Source organism: Odocoileus virginianus, chromosome 8, assembly GCF_023699985.2.
Source record: "Odocoileus virginianus isolate 20LAN1187 ecotype Illinois chromosome 8, Ovbor_1.2, whole genome shotgun sequence".
NCBI lineage: Eukaryota > Metazoa > Chordata > Mammalia > Artiodactyla > Cervidae > Odocoileus > Odocoileus virginianus.
In genome coordinates, this window is record NC_069681.1 from 79,150,632 (window position 1) to 79,171,258 (window position 20,627).

The 20,627-nt window shown below is 39.7% G+C and overlaps 2 long non-coding RNA genes across 20 annotated transcripts in view; both read right to left on the minus strand.

Annotated features, from left to right (window-relative positions):
• Window positions 1–20,627, minus strand: part of LOC110127127 (uncharacterized) — a 603,755-nt gene that overhangs the window by 122,953 nt on the left and 460,175 nt on the right. The window lies entirely within an intron of this gene.
• LOC139036363 (uncharacterized) lies at window positions 3,964–6,343 on the minus strand. Its single transcript, XR_011489174.1, has 3 exons — window positions 6,222–6,343; window positions 5,100–5,229; window positions 3,964–4,108 (listed from the first exon to the last, which is right to left on the minus strand). It is a non-coding gene; the product is annotated as an uncharacterized lncRNA (long non-coding RNA).

The following is a 20,627-nucleotide window of genomic DNA, read 5'->3' on the forward strand; positions in this document are numbered from 1 at the left end:
GCAAATGCTAACGAGTATGAAAGAGGAAATTAATAGTAACACAATAGTGGGAGACTTCAATACCCCACTCACAACTATGGATAGATCAACTAAACAGAAAATTAACAAGGAAACACAAACTTTAAAGGACACAATGGACCAGCTAGAACTAATGGACATCTATAGGACGTTTCACCCCAAAATAATCAACTTCACCTTTTTCTCAAGTGCACGCGGAACCTTCTCCAGAATAGATCACATCCTGGGCCATAAATCTAGTCTTGGTAAATTAAAAAAAATCGAAATCATTCCAGTCATCTTTTCTGACCACAGTGCAGTAAGATTAGATCTCAATTACAAGAAAAAAATTATTAAAAATTCAAACATATGGAGGCTAAACAACATGCTTCTGAATAACCAACAAATCATAGAAGAAATCAAAAAAGAAATCAAAATATGCATAGAAATGAATGAAAATGAAAACACAACAACCCAAAGCCTATGGGACACTGTAAAAGCAGTGCTAAGGGGAAGATTCATAGCATTACAGGCCTACCTCAAGAAACAAGAGAAAAGTCAAATAAATAACCTAACTCTACACCTAAAGCAACTAGAGAAGGAAGAAATGAAGAACCCCAGGGTTAGTAGAAGGAAAGAAATCTTACAAATTAGGGCAGAAATAAATGCAAAAGAAACTAAAGAGACCATAGCAAAAATCAACAAAGCTAAAAGCTGGTTTTTTGAAAAAAATAAACAAAATTGACAAACCATTAGCAAGACTCATTAAGAAACAAAGGGAGAAGAACCAAACTAACAAAATTAGAAACAAAAATGGAGAGATCACAACAGACAACACTGAAATACAAAGGATCATAAGAGACTACTACCAGCAGCTCTATGCCAATAAAATGCACAACTTGGAAGAAATGGACAAGTTCTTAGAGAAGTATAACTTTCCAAAAATGAACCAGGAAGAAATAGAAGATCTTAACAAACCCATCACAAGCAAGGAAATCGAAACTGTAATCAGAAATCTTCCAGCAAACAAAAGCCCAGGACCAGATGGCTTCACAGCTGAATTCTACCAAAAATTTAGGGAAGAGCTAACACCTATCTTACTCAAACTCTTCCAGAAAATTGCAGAAGGTAAACTTCCAAACTCATTCTATGAGGCCACCATCACCCTAATTCCAAAACCAGACAAAGATGCCACAAAAAAAGAAAACTACAGGCCAATATCACTGATGAACATAGATGCAAAAATCCTTAACAAAATTCTAGCAAACAGAATCCAACAACATATTAAAAAAAATCATACACCATGACCAAGTGGGCTTTATCCCAGGAATGCAAGGATTCTTTAATATCTGCAAATCAATCAATGTAATACACCACATTAACAAATTGAAAGATAAAAGCCATATGATTATCTCAATAGATGCAGAGAAAGCCTTTGACAAAATTCAACACTCATTTATGATTAAAACTCTCCAGAAAGCAGGAATAGAAGGAACATACCTCAACATAATAAAAGCTATATATGACAAACCCACAGCAAGCATCACCCTCAATGGTGAAAAATTGAAAGCATTTCCCCTGAAATCAGGAACAAGACAGGGGTGCCCACTCTCACCACTACTATTCAACATAGTGTTGGAAGTTTGGCCACAGCAATCAGAGCAGAAAAAGAAGTAAAAGGAATCCAGATAGGAAAAGAAGAAGTGAAACTCTCGTGGTTTGCAGATGACATGATCCTCTACATAGAAAACCCTAAAGACTCTACCAGAAAATTACTACAGCTAATCAATGAATATAGCAAAGTGGAAGGATATAAAATTAACACACAGAAATCTCTTGCATTCCTGTACACTAACAATGAAAAAACAGAAAGAGAAATTAAGGAAACAATACCATTCACCATTGCAACAAAAAGAATAAAATACTTAGGAGTATATCTACCTAAAAAAACAAAAGACTTATACATAGAAAACTATAAATCACTGATGAAAGAAATCAAAGAGGACACAAACAAATGGAGAAATATACCGTGTTGATGGATTGGAAGAATCAATATTGTCAAAATGGCTATACTACCCAAAGCAATCTATAGATTCAATGCAATCCCTATTAAGTTACCAACAGTATTTTTCACAGAACTAGAACAAATAATTTCACAATTTGTATGGAAATACAAAAAACCTCAAATAGCCAAAGTAATCTTGAGAAAGAAGAATGGAACTGGAGGAATCAACCTGCCTGACTTCAGACTCTACTACAAAGCCACAGTCATCAGACAGTATGGTACTGGCACAAAGAAAGAAATATATAGATCAATGGAACAGAATAGAAAGCCCAGAGATAAATCCACGAACCTATGGTCACCATATTCAACAAAGGAGGCAAGGCTATACAGTGGAAAAAAGACAACCTCTTTAACAATTGGTGCTGGGAAAACTGGTCAACCACCTGTAAAAGAATGAAACTAGAACATTTTCTAACACCATACACAAAAATAAACTCAAAATGGATTAAAGATCTAAACGTAAGACCAGAAACTATCAAACTCCTAGAGGAGAACATAGGCAAAACCCTCTCCAACATAAATCACAGCAGTATCCTCTATGACCCACATCCCAGAATATTAGAAACAAAAGCAAAAATAAACAAATGGGACCTAATTAAAATGAAAAGCTTTTGCACAACAAAGGAAACTATAAGCAAGGTGAAAAGACAGCCCTCAGATTGGGAGAAAATAATAGCAAATGAAGCAACAGACAAAGGGTTAATCTCAAAAATATACAAGCAACTCCTCCAGCTCAACTCCAGAAAAATAAATGACCCAATCAAAAAATGGTCCAAAGAACTAAACAGACATTTCTCCAAGGAAGACATACAGATGGCCAAAAAACACATGAAAAGATGCTCAACATCACTCATTATCAGAGAAATGCAAATCAAAACCACAATGAGGTACCATTACACGCCAGTCAGGATGGCTGCTATCCAAAAGTCTACAAGCAATAAATGCTGGAGAGGGTGTGGAGAAAAGGGAACCCTCTTACACTGTTGGTGGGAATGCAAACTAGTACATCTGCTATGGAAAACAGTGTGGAGATTCCTTAAAAAACTGGAAATAGAACTGCCATATGACCCAGCAATCCACTTCTGGGCATACACACTGAGGAAACCAGATCTGAAAGAGACATGTGCACCCCAATGTTCATCACAGCACTGTTTATAATTGCCAGGACATGGAAGCAACCTAGATGCCCATCAGCAGACGAATGGATAAGGAATGGATAAGGTGTACATATACACCATGGAATATTACTCAGCCATTAAAAAGAATTCATTTGAATCAGCTCTAATGAGATGGATGAAACTGGAGCCCATTATCCAGAGTGAAGTAAGCCAGAAAGATAAAGACCATTACAGTATACTAACACATATATATGGAATTTAGAAAGATGGTAACGATAACCCTATGTGCAAAACAGAAAAAGAGACACAGATGTATAGAATAGAATTTTGGACTCTGTGGGAGAAGGCGAGGGTGGGATGTTTCAAGATAACAGCATCGAAACATGTATATTATCTAGGGTGAAACAGATCACCAGCCCAGGTTGGATGCATGAGACAAGTGCTCGGACCTGGTGCACTGGGAAGACCCAGAGGGATCGGGTGGAGAGGGAGGTGGGAGGGGGGATCAGGATGGGGAACACATGTAACTCCATGGCTGATTCATGTCAATGTATGACAAAAACCACTACAGTATTGTAAAGTAATTAGCCTCCAACTAATAAATAAATGGAAAAAAAAATTAAAAAAAAAAAGAATCAGACACAACTGAACCACTGAGCACGCACGCACTTAGAAATTAGTTCAACACCCCCAATTTGTGGTTTATCTTCACAAGTAATCTTGAAGACAGTGACTCTTGTCCCCATCTTACAAATGAGAAATTCAAGGCTCAAAGAGATTAAGTAGGTTGCCTCAAGTAATTATTTAATTAGACACAGATAAGCCTTCAAATCATTGTCTATATGGTTCAGTCATGTTAGTAACATCCTGTCAGAGCTTTTGTTCCTCACCCACTTTCAGCATGTTTTCCAGTTTGGGGCCTGTGATTCTATTGACAAAGAATAAAGAGAGCATCTTCATATTTAACTAAAAATTTCCATTTATAATGTAGTATTTAAGACCACTATTTTAATCTAATTATAACTTCTGATAATAAGTTAACCTTTATCCCCTCTTTGCTTTACATATTTCCTTTCTTATATTCTTTCTTGCTTTCTTTCCCTCCTTCCCCTCTCTCTTTTCTCCTTTCTCCCCCTTCTTCTCTGCTTCTTGTAACTTTTTCATTAACAGATATTCTAAAAGACCTTAAAAATAACCGCTTTTATAGATGAAACAAGGAGCCATTATTTATTCTCAATTAATAGTTAAATTGGACCAATAACAAGGTTTTGGCACTGTTCTCACAGAGAAAAGCTATGCTGGGTATGGTAACCCTTTACATCAGGCATACTGTTTCTTGAAATATCAGATCAGCCACCAACTAGTTTTTCCTTCTAAATATCATCTGTGACCAACATCTTCCTTGAATTACTTCTCCATTTCACCAAAAACTGTTGTCTGTTTCTGAAAATGCATTCTTCTCTTGACCTCTACCTGGTTCTTTGCTAAATCTACCATTGGGAGCACCCCTTGTTTATCTAAGCTCTAAATGTGGGAGTTCTCAGAACTTGGTCCTTGACACTTTTCTTTATATAAAATAGAGGAAGAGGATCTCATTTTACTCCTAAGACTTAAATTATTATATCATGTATAACATATATTCCTAAATTTTATTCCTAAGATAGCCTTTCTTTTAGACGCATAAACGCAACTTCTCATCCTATGTTTCCTCATAGACATCCCACATATAACCTAATTTAATCTATCTGGATCTAAATTTTTGAGGTTTTTATCCCCAAATATGCTGCAATTCCACAGTTTCTTGCAAGTGTTCCTGACAGCAGTCTAGCTGTCACACCCACCCGACCCCTATATTTGATCAAGCACCAAGTTCCCAATTTATGAATACTTAGAAAACAGTCAGAGGTGGTTTTTCTCACTTAAAATATCTGGAGGTAGGCACTGCTGGCATTGGATCAATGGCTTAATAATATCAGGATCAGCATTCTTCCTTCTTGTTACCTCATTGCTGAAAGATGGCTACTTCTGTTCCAGGCCTTATACACCCGTCTAAGGCAGGAATAAGAGAGAAAGACATCATTAGCCTCTCTGCAACTTTTAACAGGAACACAAATGCTTTCCTAGAACCTTCGCAGTATTCTTCTGCTGATGTTCCCCCATCCAGAACTGACTGTGGTCCTTGTCTCTCTCACAGCTAAGTGGCAGCTAAATGTAAGGAGCAAAGGAGAAAGTGATGAGGAAGTGATGGGGTAGGTGCCAGGTTTGCACTGAAAGAAGCTCTGTTGGATTTTCTTTTGCAAAGGTCTGGTCTTACATATCTTCCAGGTGTGCAGGATTTTCTCTGCTTGCCCTCTGAATCAACTCTCTGCCCTTGTCATCCTGCTCTCTGCCCTGGGAGTCTCACCATGGGGGCTTGTGGGGGTAGAGGCAGGGGAAGCCACAGACTTCCTGAGAGTGACCAGAGAGAGAGGTCTGCCTGGGCTCCCTCCACGCCAGACCCGGGCTAACATGAGTGCTTTCCTCTGCTCCCGTTTCTGCTGGACGGCCCAGTCCTACAACTGAGCTCTCTTCTGGCTTTGATGACCACTCTCTCCCCTTGCCCCTCAGGCTGTGGGATGGCGAGGGCACACCCTGCCCTGCCCCGTTTCCTGCTCTGCAGTGAGGACCATCAGGACTCTGTTTCTCTGACCAGCTCTGCTCCTTTGCAAACAGCCCCTTCACTCAATCTTCTCCAATCACCCCTTCTGAGTGAGCCATCTGTTTCCTGCTGAATATAGTAATCAACACTGTAACATCATACTATTCTTATTATTAATGACAACACCACACCCCACATAGAATGAGATGAAACCCGGCTGGATGTGGGCATGGAAATGGGAGACTCACACGAGGCTCTACTGTTCAGGAAAGTGGTGCTACCAAGGCCATGGATTGAAAACAATGCTTTTGAAGTTCCCCTTCCTCCCACCAAATTCTTTGCGACCACTGAATGGGCAGAAAATGCATCCTCCCAGTAATTTGTCTTCAACTTAAAACATTACCTATCAATTTTTCTTATGCATCACCCCAGACTTGTCAGAGGACTCGTGCGCAGGAGAAGGAAAGCAAGGGATTTAGCACCATGTGGGTGGTCAAACGTGCAGCTGGACACTGGCTGAAGGACATCATCCTAAGGAACGGAGCAAGTAAACCTCTCAAAAGTGTGTACACAGAGGAAAGGGCTTTCCTTCCACTCCTCAGGAGTTACATGGTATTCCTTTTGGAAACTCAAGATTTTCAAGCTTTTCTGAAGCCTTTATGACACTCCTTTCTACTCTTCTCTGCAAATTAGTTGGCCCTTAAATTCCTTGAGGTGTGTGGGGTTTTCTCTGGCATCTCTATTCTGTCACGGGTCTGCCAGTGGGTTTATCTCCACATTATAGCTTCTTTCTTCTTCACATCCTTTAATGGCCTCTTGGGTTAAAAGGAGGTTTGTTCCTTGTATTCCAGATTTGAATGTGTTAGAAATAGAGGAGGCCAGGGATCCTGATGAATTTGCATATGACTTTTCCTACCCGTCTATTACTGCCGGCTACTAATTAGATCTAGATTTTATGTTTTCTCCCCACCCTCATGTTTTGCATATTATTATTAATGCCCATATTTAAAAGTAAAATATAACAGGTACACATCTGGAACTTCAATGCCTCATCCTCTGGTTACTATGCACCAGCCCCTCCCTATTTGCTATATGCTCCCCCTTCCCAAGCCAAAGTTTTAAATTTTAATGTAAAAGTCTGTGCCTTTGTGATTACTCTAGATGTAACAGTATCTAAGGTTTTTTTTGAGGGGGAGGCAGGAATAAAATAATTCGTCAAGAATCATATAAATGCTGTAATAAGAATTTTTAAAGCATAATTATTATGAAAATATTTTCATAGGTTTCTCTACCCATGAATAAATAAGTTATCTTTCCTTAAGGCATTTATTAATATGCTAATGAAAATTTCTGGATACAGTACTGACAGTCACAATAATGAAATCCATGAGACCAATTATACTGTTACCCTCCTGCAGTATCTTAGATTTAATTTAAATGACTCACAGCCACAAAAGTATAAACCTTAACGCACTGGTATGATAAAGTATAGTTTTTTAAAGTGGAAAGGACTTTATTAAGGAAGTCTGAGCATTATTTATGAATAAACTAGGGTTATCCTTCAATATCTGTATTCTACTATCAGGGAAGATTTTATTTTTTTATCTTATAACTTTGCTCATGATTTATTTGCCATCAAGCATGACAGATAAAGTAATGCTAGAACTTTGTGGAGCTGGAAGAAATTGTCAAGTACATCTAATCAACTCTCTTATTTTACGATGAGGAAGAGAAGACAGGGGTCAGTAGCTTGACTCAGGTCATGCACTTTGCTGAGACCAAAGCCTAAGACAAGGATTTCTCTGGCCATACAGTTGTTATGACACCAAGCTTCAAATGCAGGGGGCATGGGCTCAACTCCTGGTCAGGGCACTAACATCCCACATGCCACATGGCATAGTCAAAAATAAGAAAAAAGCCTAATATAGTTTTGCTCAAAGTCTAATGTAATGATTATTAATATTAGGCATGCTTTAAGGACTGGATAAAATGTAGATTCCTGAGACTCACTGCCATACTTACCAATAAGAATTTCTAGGCTAGCATCCATAAATCTACACTTGTACAAAACTTCCCTAGGATAAGTCTGATCCACACTGATGTGTCAGAACCACTTTCCGGAGGTGGGTTCTCCTCTTCCAGCTGTGTTTCCCATATAGTCAAGGGACTGGGGAGGGGGGGTAACTCAGAGGATACCACGTGGTTAAGTGGTACTATGGGGCAAGGGGACAAAAGCCATAGAATAAACTGGTGGATCAACCCATAAGGTCCATGTTACTTGAAGATTTGGGAAAAATTTTACTTTTATGTTACATCAAATATCACATATATTTGTAATACATGTACTGAAAGAAACATTTGTTAATAACGTAAATGTTAAGATTAAACTACAAGTTGAGAGGAAGCACAGTGGATGAGGCTGAAAATTCCAACCCTTTAATCACATAATCAGTTTTTCTGGTGACCAGTCTCTGTTCTTCTCAAGCTACCTAAAGCTTCCTATCATTAGCATAATCTTGCCTGTTACTGAAAGGACTTCTTTATGAATAATAAAACCCCCACTATGATTAAGAATGAAAGTGAAAGAGGAGAGTGAAAAAGTTGACTTAAAGCTCAGCATTCAGAAAACTAAGATCATGGCATCTGGTCCCATCATTTCATGGCAAATAGATGGGGAAACAATGGAAACAGTGACAGACCTTATTTTTGGGGGTTGCAAAATCACTGCAGATGGTGACTGCAGCCATGAAATTAAAAGGCACTTATTCCTTGGAAGAAAAGCTATGACCAAGCTAGACAGCATATTAAAAAGCAGAGACATGACTGCCAACAATGGTCCATCTAGTCAAAGCTATGGTTTTTCCAGTAGTCATGTATGGATGTGAGAGTTGGACTATAAAGAAAGCTGAGCATTGAAGATCTGATGCTTTTGAATTGTGGTGTTGGAGAAGACTCTTGAGAGTCCCTTGAACTGCAAGGAAAGCCAACCGGTCCATCCTAAAGGAAATCAGTCCTGAATATTCATTGGAAGGACAGATGCTGAAGCTGAAACTCCAATACTTTGGCCTGCCTGAAGTGAAGAACTGACTCAATGGAAAAGACCCTGATGCTGGGAAAGATTGAAGAGGGCAGGAAGACAAGGGGATGACAGAAGATGAGATGGTTGGATGGCATCACCGACTCAATGGACATGAGTTTGAGTAAGCTCCAGGAGTTGGTGATGGACAGGGATGCCTTTTGTTCTGCAGTCCCTGAGGTCGCAAAGAGACAGACACTACTGCATGACTGAACTGAACTGATGACTAAGGAAATTTCAAGTTTTTTTTTTTCAATCAGGGATCAAACCTGAGACTTGTGCAATGAAAACAAGAAGTCTTAATCACTGCACCACCAGGGAAGTCCACAAGGGTTTTTGAAATTCTGTGCCAGGAACCAGAAACAAAAAACAAATATACATATACATATATGGACAGACACATATAGACATATATCATATATAAAAATCATATGTTGTTATTAATAGTATATTTAACATGTGATCAATATACTATATAAAAATTATATATAATATAAATTATATTATAATACAAAGTTATATATAATATAGTATATATGATATAGATATAATTTATATATTTATATCTAATAAATAACAATTTATAATAATTTATAAATATAAAGATATAAATATATTATATATAGATGATATTTATATAGATTTATTATATAACTTCATATTACATATTTTATATATCCAATATTTAATATATAACAAATATGTAATATATATTTATTAAATACATATAATAAATATATAAATATATGATGTATAAGTATATATTATATAAGTATATAGTTATAATTATATAATTAATATATTTAATATTATAACATATTATTATTATATGTAATTATTACATATTATAATAATGCCACAATGTGATAGTATATTTTTTCCTAATGTACTTTAAATATGAAAATCTTAAATATGCCAATATGTCTTTATCCTCTTTGACTTAGATATATTCACCATATGCAGGTAAATCCTGCTTCATCTCATTTCCATACCAGGGACCATAAATTCCCAAAAAGGAAAATCTGCACTTTTATGCTTTTTTTTTTTTTCATTTTAAGTTCTTATTAGTTAAAGTTCTGTGCTAACTCGTATCAGGCCCATTCTCAATTGAAATTTTGATTATCTCAGATTGGGCTTAAGAATTGTATTAGTCAGTGTTCTCCAGAGAAACAGAACCAGTATGATATACTATTTGAGAGAGATTGATTGTAAGGTCTTGACTCACATGGTTGTGGAGGCTGAAAAGTCCTGTGATTTGCCCTCTGTAAGCCATAGACCCAAGAAACCCAGCAGTGTAAGGTTCAAAGGCCTGAAAGAGAGAGTAAATGGTGCAAGTTCCAGCCAAAGACTGAAGGCCTTAAACAAGGGCACTAAGGCAGGAGATTGATACCCTTCCCAGGTCGTTAGAGGGAAAGAGCACATTCTCCCTTGCACCACTTTTTGTTCTATTTATTCAGGTCCCCAGTGAACCACATGATGGCTATCCACATTAGGGAGGGCAATCCACTTTACTTAACCCACCCATTCAAAGGCTAATCCCTTCCAGAAACCCCCTCACAGACAGATCCAGAAATCCAGTCAAATTGGCACATAAAATTAACTCTCAGGAGAATCAAGGATTATTTTTGTGTTAGGACATCAGTACTTTTTTTGAGAAGGAATGTAGCTAATCACTAAGATTTACACTTTCATGGCTGCTCAATCACATAATTAGTTGTGTCTGACTCTTTGCAGCCTCGTGAACTGTAACCCACCAGGCTCCTTGGTCCATGGGATTCTCCAGGCAAGAAGACTGGAGTGGGCTGCCATGCCCTCCTCCAGGGGGTCTTCCCGATCCAGGGATCCAACCTGCATCTCCTGTGTCTCCTGCACTGCGGGCAGATTCTTCACCTGAGCCGCCTGGGAAGCATTTATACTTACTTACATGGTTGAAATTAAATCTCACTAGACTGTGAGATTTCTGGAAGCTTCTGGAGATTTCCTGATGGGAGAGACTGACTGTGGAGGAAAATGGGTCTTGTTCTGATGGGCTGGGCCATGCTCATTAAATCTTTAATCCAATTTTTTCTTGATGGACAGGGTTGTGTTCTCTCCCTGTTGTTTGACCCGAGGCCAAAGTATGGTGGAAATAATGAAGATAGGTCCTTCAAAAGGCCCTGTGTTTGCACTGCCACACTCAGTGCCCCCAATCCTGCAGCAGGCCACCATCAACCCATGCCTCTGCCAGAGATTCCTGGACAATCACGGGCAAGTCTGGGTCAAGCTCCTTTCTCCTGGGTCCTGGTGCACATGATGTTTTCTTTGTGCCCTCCAAGAGTCTGTTTCCCCAGCCTGTGTAAGTTCTGGTGGCTCTATTGTGGGGTTAATGGCGACCTCCTCCAAGAGGGCTTATGCCATACCCAGAAAACTATAAAATTAAGGTCAGAAAACTAAGGTCATGGCATCCAGTCTCATCACTTCATGTCAAATAGATGGGGAAACAATGGAAACAGTGATAGAGTTTATTTTGGGGGGCTCAAAAATCACTGCAGATGGTGACTGCAGTCATGAAATTAAAAGATGTTTGCTCCTTGGAAGAAAAGTTATAACCAACCTAGCATATTAAAAAGCAGAGACATTACTTTGCCAACAACGATCTGTCTAGTGAAGGCTATGGTTTTTCCAGTAGTCATGTATGGATGTGAGAGTTGGACTATAAAGAAAGCTGAGCACTGAAGAATTGATGCTTTTGAACATCAATTGGTGTTGGAGAAGACTCTTGAGAGTCCCTTGGACTGCAAGGAGATCAAACCAGTCCATCCTAAAGGAAATCAGTCCTGAATATTCATTGGAAGGACTGATGATGAAGCTGAAACTCCAATACTTTGGCCGCCTGATGTGAAGAACTGACTCATTGGAAAAGACCCTGATGCTGGCAAAGATTGAAGGCAGGAGGAGAAGGGGACAACAGAGGATGAGATGGTTGGATGGCATCACCAACTCGATAGACATGAATTTGAGTGATCTCTGGGAGTTGGTGATGGACAGGGAGGCCTGGCATGCTGTAGTCCATGCGGTAGCAAAGAGTCGGACATGACTGAGTGACTGAACTGAACTGAGACTGTGAGATCTTTGAGAAGAATATTTCTCATTCTTCTGTCTCCAGAATCTGGTACAGTATCTGGCACATGTTGAATACATTTTTGCAATATTTATTTTAGGCTATTAATTTAGAAACTCAATACAAACAATGACATGTAGCCAAAATCAAACTGCTAAAACAAAATGATAATTTGTCCTCACACTTATAGCACTTAGCTCTTTAAAGGTTAATTGAATTAAACTAGAATAACTAAGTGTTGCACTTTAGATTCCAAATAATAATAACTATTATTATTACATCCACATTTGACTCAAATTAACAGGTGTTTTGACATCTTAAATGATAATCACATTTTCAAATCAACCATGCAGTAACCCAAACTGCTACAAGTGACCTGAACTATCAGAATAAGTTTTCCCCACTTCGGATTCATTAGTTATATAATATTGTCTTGCTTTTGGTATGTAAAAGAATGGGCCACACAGTTCAAATATTTTATAACAAGTTTGAAACCATTTGTTGACCATGTAAAGGATTTCTCAGGATTAAATCTAACCAATTAATTTTTCCAAGTATCTATCTCTTCTAGAATTATTTTTTCAATGAGCTATTTAACATAAACTGATTTGTTGCAGATTTATATAGTCTCAAAATATATCTTAAACTGGTTTAATGTTTGGGATGGAAGCTTGAAAGAAATACCAAGCAACATAATTTTAGACAAAAATAGTAATTATGTCTTTTTTAGCTTGAGTAATATGAAATACATAAGTGAAAGGCAGTAAAATCTCACTGTGGATGGTGACTGCAGTCATGAAATTAAAAGACACTTGCTTCTTGGAAGAAAAGCTATGACAAATCTAGACAGCATATTAAAAAGCAGAGACATCAAACATCACTTTGCCAACCTAGGCCTAAATAATCAAAGCTATGGTTTTTCCAGTAGTCATTGATGCTTTTGAACTGTGGTGCTGGAGAAGACTCTTGAGAATACCGTGGACAGCAAGATCCTCAAACCAGTCAGTTCTAAAGAAAATCAACCCTGAATACTTATTGGAAGGATTGATACTGAAGCTGAAGCTCCAATACTTTGGCTACCTGATGCAAAGAGCCAATTCATTGGAAAAGACCCTGATGCTGGGAAAGATTAAAGGCAGCAGGAGAAGAAAGTGACAGAGGATGAGATGGTTGGATGTTATCATTGACCAGTGGACATAAGTTTGAGCAAACTCTGGGAGATAGTGAGAGAAGCCTGATGTGCTGCAGTCCTTGAGGTTGCAAAGAGTCCAACACAACTGAGCAACTGAACAACAACAGAAATAATAACAGTAAAAATAAGGTCAATTACAATTTCAGTTACTACTTACTGACTGGTTATTGTTAATTTTGTGAAGACTCTGCCAAATGGGGATAAACTGGTACCTAATTTACATAGTTGAGTGGTCAGAATGAGATAATAATGCAGGTACAGATCCTGGCCACTACCAGACTCATAGTAACCCTCTATTCGACCCATTCCTCATGACCTTAGAGAATGCTATGTCCTTGGAGTTTTTTCATAGAGACCATCCTCTGGAAAATTTCTGAGCTTCTAAATGTATGTTCCCCCTAAATGTATGTTCTAGTGTGCCAAGACCGCTGAGTATTTTATGCCTTTTTCTGTCATCTGCCATGACACTCATTTCTCTTTTATCAGCAGAGGTCACCACTCTGTCCAGGATTCCTAGACCTATCCTAGCATTGAGTCCTTCCTACCCACTAGGCTCCTTGTCTGAGTGGTAAATCCTGTATCTAAAAATAACACCCTCAGGTCAATGAATTCTTTCTTTTAGAATCTTACTCTCTAGCCCCCTTGATCAAGATCCTCAAAATCCAGGCCTGGGGTATACCTCTGGATCCTACTAGTCCATCTTGGCTGATCTTTGCAGTTCCTTCAGGGTGTGATACTCTTCTACCCTTCCTTGTCTGCAGGTTCCACTGGGATTTAAGCTTACTTAATTGGCCTGGTGGGGGCTTCCCTGGTGGCTCAGTGGTAAAGAACCCACCTGACAACGTAGGAGACTCAGGTTTGATCCCTGGGCTAGGAAGATCCCTGAAGAAGGAAATGGCTACCCACTCCAGTATACTTACCTGGGAAACCCTATGGACAGAGGAGCCTGATGGACTGCAGTTCATGGGGTTGCAAAGAGTCAGACACGACTGAGTGACTAAACAAAAACAGTAGCAATTTTTGGCCTGGCATCCAAGAAAGGTGGTGGCACAATTCCCTTGGGGGTGGTATGAGCACCTGCTGCCTTGTTGAGAAGCCTCCAGAGTATCTTCCTATACTGGGAAAGTGCCAGCCCTTAGAAGGGCAAGAGGCCATCTCTGTAAGTGTCACAGGTCCAGAGGAGTGTACAGAGACATAATCTTCAGGGGGATCTGTCCAAATGTCCCCAACCATGCTTCAGGGTCTCAAGTTTTTTCAACCAGTGGCCCGGCCTTTGTATCCCAGGCTCTAATTCTGCCCCGTGCTTGCTGCTCAGCTGCACCTGCTCTCTACTGCAGGATGTGGGGGCCTCTTTGTAAGTTACTGAAGAGTCCTTCATGTTCTTACATATCCTTTAACTTTTCATAAACCACCCTCAACTCCTCAACATCCCTGTGGCAGCCATCAATACAACAACCAGCCAACTCCACTGCCCTTAGGCAGTGTCCTCCGAATGCTTTCAAATGTGGGACTCATTAAGGGAGTCAGGGTGCTCCCTTCTGCCAGGATGTGTCCTCAGTTATCCACCACCTTGTGCCAGAAACCAACTATGCTCCACATGTAAGTTACACTGGGGGTTCCACTGGACTTTTTTCTTACCAGCCAAAAAGGGAGTGATCTAGTCCCCTAAATCCATCTGTTTTCTGCTTTCCTAGAACCACCTGTGTCAATTAGGGTCCTCTGGGAAGAAGATACCAGAGAGACGTGTGAGAGGGTTATCAGGGAAATGCCTGTGGAGGATGAAGGGGAGAAGGAGTCAGCATAGGTGGGAGAGCCTCAAACCACAATACAGGTCTGGTTTCACATAGAGAGATGGGCACAGGGTGAGAATTTGGTCAAAGAGCTTCAGACCGCAGTGCAGCTCTGAAGAGATCATGGCCATTTCTGGAGGGGTCGGAGAATAAACACTGGCCGTTAAAATAAGTCCTGCATTGGGCAAGAATGGCTAGTTCAAGGCTTTGGCCATGCGTGGTCCTTGGCTGAGAGCAGCCCAGGGAGATGGTTGCCTTGGGGTCAAGCCCATGGTAGATCTGAAACATGTGAGTAGCTGGAGGCTCTCTGATAATTCCACTGCTTGAAACAGGTGCTTTTGAAGGGAATCTGAATGAATAGAGCATTTGAGTGCCTAGAATGTCCCATTCTGACCTAGGGGGTGGTCATATAAGTGTGTGCACTTTATGAAAATTAATCTAGTCATGGACATAGGACTTGAGTTCTTTTTTATATGCCTTTTATATAAGTACATTTGCTATGCAAATATATTTACTTTAAAGATGTCAAGTAAAGAAATGAAGCCACTACTCTGAATAATTCTACCTAGACATTCCAGAAAAACTTACCCCCAGAAATAACCTCACAGTGAATTATAAGTAGTTTCAATTCTATGTATATTATTCAAAGAATTGCCTCATTTCTCCCACTACACCCTGTACTATCTCAATATAATGAGTTATCTCTGCATGTTATAGAGTAGCTGAAGACAAAGACTCTTATCTTTTTGAACCACAATATTCTCAGAACTTCTAAAATTCTTAAATATATATATTCTTCTTGCATGATTTTAGTCTGTATTAAAGTCCTATGTGTAACGCGTTCTTACAGAGTTTCTTCCCAGACCTGAGGTCTGATCATTCCTGGGATGGAAAGTGGGTGCCTGAGATTTCAAGTTCTCTTGTACAAATCTGTAGCTGTTCAAGTGCCTTAGATAGAATTTGGATCAGGAGACTGGAACAATGGCCAAGCACACCTCCAGTCCTGCTGGTATAGTCCATTGACTTCTTGCTCTGACAGCCACAACTTAAGAGTCTTTATCTTAAAAGTCACAGCAATAAATGGAAACATAAATAGAATAGTGTGAATTCGGTACCAGCCAGAAAGCAGTGACTAAATTTGGAAGTAGGCTGCTTTTGTTTTGCCAATTTGGCATTAGGATCTCTGCTTTAGGTCTTAGAGACACTCCATTATTCTGGTCATGGCCCTGTCTCCAAAAGCAAGATCAAGACATTCTCAAAAAAGTGGGAACACTTTTCCTTTTCAAAAAAGATTAAGCAAGAAGTACTTTTGAAATTTTCCAACTATGAACTCCATGTGAAAGATTTAGAAAAATAAAATGTTGAAAACCTGTTGGAAACAGAATAATTGTCTTTTTTTAGTACTCTTGGACGTTCTATCAGTCTCTTTGTCAAATTTCACCAATGCCTTTTAATTAATGAGTATTTCATTAATAAGAAGTCAAAATTTAAAAAGTAGAATTCAATTTGTTCTCTTGAAAAATGACCCCCAAATCCTATAAAATGAAGTTGTAAGAATTGCCCTTCTAAAGTGTGTTTTGATGGAACTACTTTTCAAAATGCAATTGGAAAGCATAGATAACTTCATCATTGTGACATAAATTCAACACAAGATTTTTAGAAGGATTTTTTTTCTTTGTAACAAAGTCACATTCTTTAAGATTAATGTGACAGAAAACGTGCTCTACTTCTGCCCTGCTTCTGTCCTAGAGAAGTTTTCAAGCTGGCTACATCAGGTTTCCAGGACATATGTCAGACCCGTGCTTTGGGGCTTTTGCCAAATAAAGCTTCATGTCGTGATCTGGCCCCAGCAGTTGACATAAGGGAGCTTTCTTCAGTCGACAAGGGAAGAAACATTTGGAAAAAAATCTGTAATATCTGAAAAGAAATTTCATACATCATTGAAAACAAAGGAAAGGAAAGCTAACTAGATTGGGATTGGAGCTCTTTTTTAAATTATGTTAGCCCAAAGCGTTCCAGTCAGTAGTCTGAACACACCACAGATGAGGACAGATTTACCACTTGACTTCCCTGACTAACAATCTCAAAGCTTAAAGGAATCAGTGTAAAAGGGAATGGTGAAGCTTAATGCATTCTGAGTTTTTCTAAAGGCAGTATGTTTCTTAAGCATGAATTCTCAGGATATAAAATGTAAAGATAAAGTAGACTATCTTGACTGCATAACAAATTTAGAAACAGGGGGAAAAAAAACTGAAATAGTTCCCAGGAAAAGCCATGGAGTCTTTCTAGAAGAAAAATATAGAATAAAATAAATGCCTAGGGTTCTGGCTTGGAGCTATGTCTATTTAACAAGATTGATTCAATTATTCTGTGGCTGTTTCCTTTTTTGTTTAAAATAATCCAATAGCTGCAAAAGCAATCTGGGAATTTCATGGTTTATGGGATCCAGTATTCAAGACAGGAAAAGAAATGATAACCAAACTGCATTTGTGGATAAACCATTTCTATAATCAAAATGTCTATGATGAAGGTAAGTGGGGAAATATTTATTACTGTCCTTGTTTAATCTAAATTCCTTTTTTATCAAATTAACCTAGAGTGCACACAACTCAAGTTAATGAATAAGTGATGCCCATTTCTGTTTTAAAGCGCTGGGCTAGAGAAACTGTCCCCTTAGATGGAGCTGTAAAGCTGACTACCACTTGGAATTGGTACTTAGATTTCCACAAACACTTGTCGCATAATCCATATATAAGTAGGATGAAATAAGGTGCATACTTCTTTCTTTCCATGGAGCATATATATTTCATATAACTGGGGAGTGTGAAGGGGGAGAAAGGGTGTTTGTGGCATACAGAACCAACAATAGATGAAACAGCTTCTGAAAAATAAAGTAGATGTTGCCAACTAATTCATAACTTAGCTGCTCATCTTTTCTCAATCAAAGGTTGAGAAAAGGGAAGGCAAGTATTTTTCATGGCTCCTTCCCTGGCAACCATGAACAATACTCACAGCTATATGAGCTGAAAGCACCAGCCCAACAATTACGGTGAAGAAGAGCCACTCCCCATTCTTCTTATCATGTATTCAATCTTGGAAATTAGCCATGAGAAACAAGAGGGATGCAAACATGATGTAGTTGATGAGCTGTGCATGATGTATTGCAAGAAAGAAAGTTCTTATATGGAAGAAATCAGTTTAAGCCACCATAGAAAAAAGTCCTTTTCATTATTATATGAGTTCCAAGCTTTGACATTGGTCAACACGGCATGGATCTTCATGGTTTGTGGATTAACGTAGAAGAAAAAGAGTTCCAGCAGAATCCAGGTCTACAAAGGACAAAAGGATTCAGTGGGAAATGCTTGTCAAGCTGTTGGGAATACAGGATTCTATCAATAACCGATTGAGTAGAGGCAGCTAGCACTGCTGTTGTACCCCAGCCATATTTGTAATTGCTGTGAAGATGTATAAACTTGAATGTCCACATGCCACTATAGCTTCCCGACCAGATTACAGCCTCAGCAGCAACTGTACAGGTTAGCTAGTTCAAATTCCCCATCAGCATAATTCTGACTTCACCTTCATCTCTCATCATGTCCTCAGTGGTTATTAGGAGTTCCCAGGATACTCACTCTCTTACTCTCTGGTCCCATCCTTTAAGCTGCTTGCCCACAGATTTTGTGAGGCAGCCACCTCCCCTTCCTGCTGCTGCTCCATCCTATACGGAGCTCCAGTGGAATGGCTAGCGTCTCCACCTTCGAAATCTTCCAGAGCCTTGTGGTTGCAGTCTTGTGTTCTGCACAGAAACACAAGAATGTTTCTTCTCATGAATTCTGTGCAATATTGTGTCACCTGGGCCTTTATGCAGTACTGTAGGTGCCAGGAGTGATTCTGGGTCCTTGTCAAGCAGTCCTTATAGCTTCTCAGGAGTCAGAGCCCATCTCTTGGGTCAGCAGAGGAACGAAAATGCTCTGCCCTCATCTCCTCACTCATCATCACTTTCTGTTCAATACCCAGCTCTCCCTCCCTCCTTCCTGCTGCCTTCAAATACTTCTTTTCAGCCAAAAGGAGCAAACCAGAAAAAGCTGCCAAGCATAGGAATGGCAATCTAGGAGGAGGGGGGATGAAGGGCCACCAGCCTGCCACACCCAGCTTCTAGTGTTCCTTATGCTGAGCTGTCATATGAAGAAGTTGTTCTCAAAAAGTTCACTCCTGTTGGGAATGAGTCTCAGAAGGCAACGTACACACTGGGACAAGGCACATAGCAAGCATTTTCTGGTAGATGCTTCCACAGGCTCTTGCCCCAGGAATCAGGGCTTTCAAAGACCCAGAGACCAACACTGCTGCTCATTTTCAGGGCCCTGAGTAGGCTTAGGATGGACCTGGATGGGTTCAGGTGCAATAATCTGACGCAGCGTTACCTGGAAGACATCCACCTGGAGCTCTCCAGGAAGCTGGCTCCTTTTTAATTCGCTGTTTTTATAAGACATGTGTCTAACAAAATCTTGAGATCTCGACATCAAGTAAGCAGAGCAGGGAGGAGCAGATTTTGACATCAACTAAGCAGACTGGAGACAGTCTTCAGGACAAGAAACTGCCATTCAGTGACTGTGAGCATGGGTGATTTGCTTAACTCTCCTATCCAAGCCTCAGTTTTCTCATCTGTAAAATGGAGAGGAAATAATAGCTAGAGTTTTCAGTGAAGACTAGGTGAAATAACATTTATAAGGGAGTGATCTCAGGTACAGTAGGTGGTCAGTAACTGTTGGTGACCATTTACCAGCATCACAGACAAGCCTGGAGCTGACTAATGCAAATGTTAATGTCTCCTTCAGAGAATACGTCCCCTAAAGTCATCGTTAAATGAAAGTAGGAGCAGACACTAAACACTGTCACCTACAAAAAGGAAAGATAGATGCTGCAGGCATGGCAGTGAGTTGCCCAAAGGCTGAGGATTCTGATAGGAGAAGGCTGTAGGAGCCAGACCAGGATTGCAGCTCAAGTCGCTGATATGGAAGCAATTAAAGAATGTGATAAAGGTTCTCTTTCAGCTATATGTAGTTTGATTTAAAATGAAAGCGATAGGAAGAGACCTGGTGACATTTGGAAGGTATAAGAGGTCTGATTTTAAGTTCAGAAACATACAAGAGTCATGTTAAACACAAGGGGAACTGTTGGGTGGTGGGTGGCTCTGTGCGGATGAAAGCCTCAAGGGAAAGCGAGTTACTGACACTACAAGGATCCTCGGAGGTAGAACTTACTGGCTTGGCTGGGCTCACTTCATCTCCTGCAGCTGAGTAGGGAGGTGTGAGCAGGAATGTGGAAGAGACCCAGACCAGACTTCACAGATGCACTGAGTGTCCCTGATGACCCACTATGCTGTTCTCCTGAGGGCACCGCATGTATCATGCAGGCGTTCCACGGCCCAAGAGCACAAAGTCAGCCTCACTGCTCATCAGCTCGAGTGAACATGACACTTGGGATGGCCTGTGCGTCTGGAGGGGAACACAAGAAGGAGACTCACAGGCATTTTCCAAGGCAGTTAGAAGACAAATGGAAGAGCATCAAATGAAAACCAAGTGTCCCTGTCTCCATTTTGCAGATTGTAATCTGTGAATGGGTAACTGATACTGAAAAATAATAATAGAGAC